The following is a 10,018-nucleotide window of genomic DNA, read 5'->3' on the forward strand; positions in this document are numbered from 1 at the left end:
AAAATGGGAAAACACAAATGCACACTGTGAATGATAGTTATTTCTTTCCTTCTGAGCAAGCTTCCTCAGAGGAAGGCCACATATGCTTCTATGGAGGACCAGAAAGAATTCTTTTGACAAGTAATTACTGCTGTCTATCTCAAGGCTATGATATTACTGTACAGAATTTTATTTTTAAACTTTATATATATGTGTGTTTGTCCACATTTGGATGTTTGCAGTACCTGAAGACACCGTAAGAGGGAAATGGTTGCCTTGGAACAGAAGTTGCAGGAGATGGTTAGCAACCACTGTTTCTACATATGTAATCTATTGTTGGGAGCCGAATCTCAGGGCTTGGCATGAGTTCCTAGGCCATGCTTGGCAGGCCACATAGTTAACCTTTACATAGCAGCTCCTTAGAACCTCAGCTCAAGAAAAGAAACAACTTGACCCACAGGATCAGTCACTTAGGCAACCCCTTCCTGGACCTCTTACTCATAAACACTTTACCCTGCCAAACATCCTCTTTGTGGCTTCCTAATATCCTGCCTATACCAACACCTGGTGCACAAACAACCCATTCAGCCCCTTTCCATATCCTGACTATATACGCTAGCCTGAGAAAAGTAAAGTTTGCCACTTGATCAGAATCCTGTCTTGTGGCCGTTCTTTCTGTGTCTCTTGTCCCCATTCCCTATCCCTGACTCTCTTGCCCCAGGTTGATGTCCTGCAGGATGGGACAATCTATGTCCAATGCAACAATACCAAGTTCTCTTAATTGCTAAGCTCACTTTTTAGCCAAATTTTTATATAACATTTATTTTTATCCATTTTTTTAAAAAAATTAATCAGTTTCCTCTTCTTTCCCAATTTATCCCCTTCTTAGTTCTTTTAAGTAGGTGTGAATAAAGTATTTGCAAATATTTGAAGAAAGTCTGCTGAATGCATTTCTGCTGATTATTTATTGTTTCAGCATTGAACATGTTGTTATTAATAGAAAAACAGGGAGATAATTCCTGCCTGATGCTTTTTGGAACAGTGATGTAGACATAAGTAATTCATCCTTGGGTCATAACAGATTTCGATGGAAAGTAAGTGGTATGCACAGCTAAGAAATAAAAGTAAGCCATATATTAAAAGTTTTTCCATCTGAAAGCCTACCTAAAGCCTCAAGTCCTGCCTCTCCGGCAAGATGTTCAGAGAAGCCATAAATATTGCTACAGTAGATAGAATCTTATCTGGAGGAATCATTCTTTTCCCAAATGAAATTCACTTGGAATTTAGAATTTTATGGTGTCTACTCTTTTACTAGATATTACTCAATGGGGGTGACATAAATATCACATAGAACGACCTTATTCCTGCGAATCAGGCAGGTACCAGTGATTGCTGGGGTGGACTGAGAAGCATTACAGTTCCAGTAGGGACTGCGGGTACTGTCATTGACAACAGCATGAGTTGCCAAAAACTAAAGAGTGGAAGAAGTGAAGGGGCTTGACCCATCACACCTGAGTGGAAACAAAATACAGTATATGTCAGCTTGTCCTCAGTTACAACCAAAGAATCCTGTGTGGCATTTGATACTTGAGCATCAAAACTTAAGGTATCTCCCTAAAAATTCTTCCATTCTCCACAGCTCTGGAAATATCATATGGAGCAAACCATAGAGTGACATCAATCTCAGGTTCTTGCCACAATCTGTATGTCCTCTATAGTCACTGTAATTGTCTCGACCTGTGGAACAGCAATCCACAGCAAGATATCTGGGGGAGATGGGGACAAGTGACAAGCGAGAATGACCACAGACAGGATTCTGATTAAGTGGCAAATTTTATTTTTTCCAGGCTAGCCTATAGAGTCAGTATTATAAGGTAAAGGGGGAGGGGGAGAAGAGCCCAAGATAAAGGTGTTCATTTAAGCAGGATGTTAGTAAACTACAGAAAGATGTTGGCAGGGTCAAAAGTTCATGAGTGGTGGGGAGAAGGAGGGTTACCTAGGTAAATGATGAGATGCAGGAGGGTTGCTTAGGTAAGTGGACCTGTGTTTGGAACAATAGATTGACGTCTCTGTCATGTTGTTCCTTCTGGGTACTCATGCTTCTGGGAGTCATTTATAATCAAAAGACAGTTTTATAACCATGTGGTGAGCCAAGTTTAGGCCTAAAGGTTAATGCCAACCTGTATGGCTCCCAACAAGGCACCACCATTCAGGGTTCCAAACTGAATGTTTGCAGGTATCAGGGAAGCAGAATATGAGCCCATTCAGACAAGTCAGACTTCGAGCCTGAAAGTTCCTAATTTGTCCTAACAGGAGGTATAAAATCAAGCAGGGGTACATCTCACATGTGGACTTTTGATCTCCCAATGATGCCTATTATCATATGGGAGATAAACTCACTCTTGTGGTTTTGGTTAGCCAGCCATCTTTTAAAGACATTTATTGTCAGCTTCCATCCTGATCATTTCTTTGGTACATTTCCCTCATTTTTTTGAGATTTGGCCTTGGAAATTTCCATAATCACCAAGTATAAGTTAATTTCTGATGCAGTCAATTACTGTGGTGAAAAAGATTCACCACACTGGTTACTTTCCTATGGTATCTATCCATTATGTGTCCTTTTATGTATTTGAAGATGACTGTGCTGAGCAAAGGCTTTACCACACTGATTACATTCATAGGGTTTCTCTCCAGTATGTGATCTTTTATGTATTTTAAGAGTACTGTGATGAGCAAAGGCTTTTCCACACTGATTACATTCATAGGATTTCTCTCCAGTATGTGATCTTTTATGACTTTGAAGAGCAGTGTGATGAGAAAAGGCTTTACCACACTGATTACATTCATAGGGTTTCTCTCCAGTATGTGATCTTTTATGCCTTTGAAGAGTACTGTGCTGAGAAAAGGCTTTACTACATTCATTACATTCGTAGGTTTTCTCCCCTTCTTTGATGTATAAGAAGATAACTGTGATATGCAAAGGCTTTACCACATTGGTTACATTCATATTTCTCTCCAGTGTGTTTCCTTTCATGACTTTGGAGATAACTGTTATTTTCAAAGGCTTCATCACATTGTGTGTATTCTCTCCAGTTTGCCTTCTTTCATGCCTGCCAGGAAAAGGGTCATATGTAAATGCTTTACCATATTCAATGCAATGTCAAATCTTGTTACTTGTATAAATTAATATTACAATTTATTTTAGTTGTAAAGAAGAATCAGATATAGTTTTATCACTGTGCTTACATTCTTCTTTTCCCCTACTTTAAGGGTTGCATGTATCTTTGAATATAGCTGTGAATATATAAGCCTTTATTACATGGTTCTCATTTTCAGAACCTTTTTCTACAGATGATTTTTCATTTAATGAGAACTAGAAAAATTCAGAAGTTTATCATCCTTTTTGTATTTTAATTTTCCTTCTCTGTGAGTCATAATATATTTGCTAATGAACTACAACAAAGAGAAGTATTTACACAGTCATAGAGTCATAGGGCTTTTCTACAGAGTGAGCTTGGTGTATTATCAATGAAGATGGAAAACAAATTACTGGTACACTTGAATCAAATTCAGCAAGTATGCTCAAACTGGGGACTACTACACCACTTTTAAGTATCCTGCAAGAGAGGTATATCATGTTCTACCTATCTCTTTGCTGAAATCGCTTGTATCCTGACTAGTACATGATATTCTTAATAATGTAAAGATTAGAAAGAAGAGGCTTCCTCATTTAATTCAGTTTGACTTTCTGTTCCTTATAGATATATGTTATTGTGATTACACATTCCCTAAAATAACTGCCCCTCGAATTTTGACAATAATTGCTCCTGTCACAGCAAGTACATGAGTAAAACCAACTTTTCTAAGGAATATTTGCTTAATGGAAGTTATGGAGATATGACTATCAATTCAATCTTGTCTATATCTCTGGGAATAAAGGTAGTATGAAATAAGTGGATTTACGGTACTACAGCATAGCTCTCGTGGTGTAATGATTTAAGTGGCAGGTTCTCTCAATGCATTATTTCCTTATCTTCTTTCTTAAAATATTGCCTTGCAAATGCAGTTAAACTACCTGAAATTGATTGCTATGTTCTTGTGAGAATTTAATACTCATCAATGCAAATTATGCTGTGCTTAAATACACTGCTGTTTCTGTTTCAAACTTCAGGACACATTTCAATTTCTTCAGAGACACATTTCTGTGAGCTTGTAACTGAAAGTTACCTGTCATGTCTTTTTGAACTTGCACAATGTTCTTCAATAATATTGTCTTCCCAAGAGTATCCTAAAATATAGGGCAAGAAAATGTATAGAGTATCATTGAGAAATACTATATGCAAATGTGCAAAAAATATGTCACTGTCCTCAGTGAGCTTTGATTCATTTATTACATTCTTTTTCTTTCTCAATCAAATTAAAGAAGAGCACCAATAACCAAGGAACAGTTGTCCTATTATTTTAAAATGGGAAGGAAAATATACTCTTACCTATATCATTGAGGTTCTCATAGGTCTCCAGCATCACATCTTTGTAGAGATTCTTCTGAGAAGTATCCAGCAAAGTCCACTCTTCCCAAGTGAAATCAATATGCACATCATCATCGGTCATGGCATTCTAAAATATCACATACATGTGTGCAACTTAAAGCAAAATACTGACCTTAGTGTAAAAGTGTGTTTCTGTAGAACCTTATTTCAAAATGTGTTACTTTTATGCTAAAGAAAATTTGCTTAATGAAGTAACTATGTGTTGTTTTTTTTCTGATGTATTAGTTTAATTTTATAAAGCTGTTCTTCTTTGCCTGAATACTACAGCTGATATTCTGATGAAGAGGTATTTATCCAATAGTGAGTCAGGAGAAAGGATAGGCTGTGGCATCTGGAACAATATATACACAGGAGGATAAATCTGGAAGCAAGGAGGAAGGCTCAAGAAAAAGAAGAGTACAGGGCCAGCTACCCAGCCGCACAACATGTTATGAAGTAGGAAGAAAAGTAAGATATACATAAATGGAGAAAGGTAAAAGTCCTGAGGCGAAAGGTAGATTGGATCATTTAACTAGAGAAAAATTGCTAGAAATGAGCCAAGTAAAGGACATGCATTATATAACATGCAACTGTGTATCAATTTAGGACCTGGGGGGTTCCCTCCCCAAAAGGTATAAAGCTAAAGAGCTAAAGGATTAAACATTTAAGTAAATTTTACCTAACATGCTATATTTTAATGTAAGGCCTGAGAATGCTGAAAAATATTTCCTTAATGAATTTCTCCCTACTGTTTACCTTTGAACAGCCAGTACACTAAGTAGCAAAGATAACCTCAGTCACAATGATTGCCAGAGCACAATCATGTGAATGCTAGAACTCTAGGAAGGTTGTGTGTTGTTCTGCTCCATCTGTATATGACTATGCTGTGAGTGTTAGACTTTGCTCCCATGAAATCCTAAGAGGGCATTGACATCTGGGGAGAGCATGATGAAGATCCATGTGTGACTTAGCAATCTAAAGTTTGCTTTGGCAGTAGAAAGGCTAAAAGACAAACAGTTAAATAGCTGCAGATGTAAATGGAATTGAAAGAGGGATCGTTGAAATAAAGGAGTCTATATACTTTATGAATGCCTTAACTTTAAAACAGTAAAATATATTTGTCAAATCAAAACTGCTTTGGAGGAGCAATTCTGCTTTTGTTTCCACAGAAAACAAGAGGCTATGTATTTACTCCAGGTTGAGATAGATATTGTTATAGCAAGTGAGACCACTTGAAGTTGACAGGCCATATATATCAACTAAAGTTACTGATGCTCATCGCAGGAATTAAACTTAATCTCAAATTCTCTCAGTGACCCCTTAAAGATGCCTTCAGCAGGAAACATCTGGAGAACATGACTCCCACATTCCCAAATTTTGGTGGGTGGGAGTCTTTTGATTATCTGATGGGTCATGGATAATTTATATTTAGGAAAATATAGGAATCATAAAATAAAAGGGTAGATTATTGAATCTAATGTAACTTAAAAACAATTAGTAATTTCAAATGTTTTGTATATTAATAGAAATTTATGTTAATTTCTCTTACAACACAGTGTAGACATGTTTGTACTCTTGCTTAAAAAATCTTTGTGTAGTGATACAAATTTTTGTATATTGATACAAATTTAAGTTTCACTGTTAAAATGTAGTGTATTTATGTTTCCACTCATAGTTTTTGAGTGCAAAAATCAATGGCTAATTTTATTTTAGCTTTTCCTACATAAAGATAATTGAGGTTATCTCTGAAGAAAATTTCTATTCCAGTCTCAATTGCAACAAAGTAATGATTTCTAAATTTCCTGTTTTTCAAGCAATAATGACCTTAACAATAATGGCTACAGTATTATGTATGACCCTAGATACATGAAATTAGGAGTCATGATGTTGTGCTACTACTACAGTAAAATATTAATGGAGGAGCCCATCCTATTGGATGCTTCTATAATTTTTCACTGGAAATATTTTATGATATGTGTATTTCCAATACTCACTGAAAAAAATCTCAACTTCACAGGCTTTTTGGATTTCTTGTATATGATCTGAACTCCTTCAATGAACTGCTTGTTAACATATTTGTGCATGTTAATTACAGTTCTACTACCCTCTTCAAAGACAGCAGAATTTGCAAGTCAAACCAGAATTTTGAAGAGTATGTGTTTGTTCATTTTTATTATTATTAATAACATTGATTATAGAGGGTATATAAATAACATTCATAAAGCTATATGATAGTTTTACATAATGTTGCATGTTTATATAATTTTCCTGAAGTTAGACACTGCATTAAAAATTACCAACTCAGTTGATGTACATAGAAGGGTTAACTAACTCTTACCCCTTAATTTTATGTCTTAAACATTTATTTATTTATCTGTGTTTATGCATGCACATGTGTGCGTGTGTGTGTGTTGTGTGGTGTGTGTGTGTGTGTGTGTGTGTGTGTGTGTGAGTGTGTGTAGATCAGATGACAACCCTCAGGTGTCAATTTGCTTTCACCCCCAACATAGGTCCTAAAGATTCAAAGTAAGGTAGGAAAACATGGGAGCAACTACCTTCATCCATTCAGCCATTTCACACACTTTTTAATATTAGCTAGCTAAAAGGGTTAAATTTAACAAGATAGAAGTCACAGATCACACCATTGGTTCTCACACTTTAACAACCTACAATCCAAACCACCAGAGAAGCTAGGAAACAAGGAGAATCCTAAGAGAGATATACATGGACTCAAAGAGCAGGGGAAAGGGACAAGATCTCCTGAACTAACTGGGACCATGTTGGGAGGGGAGAAAGAGTTAGGAAAATGAAAAGGGAAGAAGAGGAGGGGAGAGGAGGACTAGAGGGAGCAAGAAGATTGAGACAAGGGAAGAATAGAGGAGAGAAAGAAAAAATATCCCATAATAGATGGAGCCATATTACATTTAAAGAGAAATCTGCCGCTAGAAAAATGTCCAGTGATCTACAAGGATAAAACCAAATAACATTGTAAGCAAAGTCAAGAATTTACCTTAAATGGCCTTCTATGATAATGAGATCAATGACTAACTTATATGCCATCCTGGAGCCTTCATCGAGTAGCTGATGGAAGCAGAAGCAGACACCTAAAGCTAAACACTGAGCTACATTCCTGGAATCCAGTTTCAGATAGGGAGCAATGATGAGTAAAGGGGTCAAGGCCAGACAAGAGATATCCACAGAAACAGCTGAGTTGAACAAGGGGGAGCTCATGGACCACAGACTAATAGCAGGGAAACCAGTATAGGACTGATCCAGGCTGTAGTGGATTAGAATTTATACCTAGTGTACAAATGGAATTTAGGAGTCCATTCCACATAAAGCAACACTCTCTCAGCTGAGAGACACGGGGATGGTTCTAGGCCATGCTCCAAATGATATGACAGACTTAGAAGATCACTTGTGGAAGGCCTCACCTTCCCTGAGGAGCAGAACGGGAATGGAGGTTGGGAAAGAAACTGTGATTGACATGTAAAACAAACTATTTTCTAATTTAAATTTAAAAAGAAAGAAATGGTCCCCATTTTCATGGCCTATGGCACATAACATGGAATCTGTCTAATCTACCTACACAGCACCATGCACACTTGAGAAAAATCTACACGTCAGAAACTCCTTTTCTCCCCTGGAACTAAACTTCACTGAATCACATCATTGTGGTTAGTTGCACCACCAAGTAAAAAGCATTCTAATCATTTATTTGTGAAGGACAATTCATATCACCGTTTTTTCTACAAATTCCTAAACACTTTGCAATATTTTAATACAACCATGACAATGGAATGCAATATTAAGAACTGCTAGAAACCAGACATTCAGTTCTAACCTGTCTTCCCACTACAAACAGAAGAACTGTCCATATGTGAACACCGGACAGTGATGCGGCAAGAATTATATCCCCCATACCTGGTCTGCAGTCTCCTCTTAGCCAGTAAATACATACTGGGAGGCATGGAGGACAAAAGCCATGGCCCAGGTCAACGTATGTACCAATACACCTACACACTGTCTCATGTTCTGTTCAACTTCCAACAGAATTGAAAGCTTAATGGGTGATGGTGGTGGTGGTGGCACATGCCTTTAATAACAGCAGCTGTGTTGCAGATGCAGTAAGATCTCTGTGAATTCAAGACCAGATTGCTCTATATGGTGAATCCCAGTAGGCCATGACCATTAAACAGGAAAATGCTATCTTGAAAAACAAGCAGTCAATAAATAAATAAATAAATAAATAAATAAATAAATAAATAAATGAAATGATAGCTCAACAGACCTGCTCTGATCACCATTCACCCACCATGGTATAGTTCATCATCTTTCTTATGACTCATTTCAGCAAAGGCAGAAGAAACCATGGAAGAACCCACAAATTACCCAGACACTAGTACTCCTGACTGCTAACACCTGCCCCCTAAAAACCCACATTGGCAAGGGCCATGCTGCTAGGACTCCGATTAGAGTCTTCCCTATTGGGTCTTCAGAGAGCAAATGACTCAGACAGCACACTCCTTAGAGATCTGCCCTTACAGCAGTGTAGGCAGAGCCCTAGTCTAAAAAGTTTGTATTTTAGTAACGACTCCTCTTCTCTCGTAGAACACATCCTGTTCTTCATCCAAAGCACAGGGTCCTTTGTGGGCACATTCCATTACACACTCAATGACCTGTGCAGGAAACCGATTGTCTCAGAGCTGGGAAACTCTGAGACCATACACATGTTACATCCACACAGTAACTGTTGTCTCTGTGTAACTGAGTTAAAGAAAAGCAGGCCACAGATTAGAAAACAATGGAATATAGATAGAGCTTGGAGGCAGAAAATGCAAGGTGAACATGATGCATTTACAATCTCAAAAATTATTTTGAAAATTTGAAATAGGCTTTAAGACCCTGAGTTTTAGAGATTAGAGATGTGCATTATAGCAGATGAAAGTTTCTCATACCTTTCCTCTAATGATAAACACCATAAATTAGAAAGATTCCAGTCCTTAGAAGTGGATACTAGTAGTTAAGTAAAATAGAATCACACAGCCAGGGTATTCCTGAAGTACACCATTGACCTGAAACAACAGGTCACTCTTCAGGGACAGTGTCCTGAGTTGAAGGTCATGGGGATATGAAAGAGAGAACAAGTAGAAGGTACCAAATATAAATGCTAAGTTTGGGAGGTATTGCAGAGTATCTGCCCCAGATTAACTAAGCTTCTTGAGAAGAATAGCGTCCTGTAGACTATATAAATGTGGTGGGGGATAGAAGGATATGGGAGAATCATAGGAAGTCATCAAAGTATCATATAATTGGAGAAATTCAGGTAGAGACTAGTCGAACAGTGCCACACAAGTGAAACAGAGTATCACAAGAACATTACTTACTTCAGACACAGTGGCCTTAGGACAGACAACAATAGCTCCATATGCTTGGAAGTGTTTGCTTCTCAGGATTTGAAGCAACACTTCCAAAAGTTCCTGACCACAGACCATTACCAGCTCTCCCAA

General features: G+C 37.5%; 1 long non-coding RNA gene across 1 annotated transcript; it reads right to left on the bottom strand.

Annotated features, from left to right (window-relative positions):
• Nucleotides 1-3,061: 3,061 nt before the first annotated feature.
• LOC113838050 lies at nucleotides 3,062-4,590 on the bottom strand. The gene is made up of 3 exons (XR_004772657.1): nucleotides 4,470-4,590; nucleotides 4,207-4,267; nucleotides 3,062-3,089 (listed from the first exon to the last, which is right to left on the bottom strand). It is a non-coding gene; the product is annotated as an uncharacterized LOC113838050 (long non-coding RNA).
• Nucleotides 4,591-10,018: the final 5,428 nt, after the last annotated feature.

Source organism: Cricetulus griseus, unplaced genomic scaffold, assembly GCF_003668045.3.
Source record: "Cricetulus griseus strain 17A/GY unplaced genomic scaffold, alternate assembly CriGri-PICRH-1.0 unplaced_scaffold_465, whole genome shotgun sequence".
Lineage (NCBI taxonomy): Eukaryota > Metazoa > Chordata > Mammalia > Rodentia > Cricetidae > Cricetulus > Cricetulus griseus.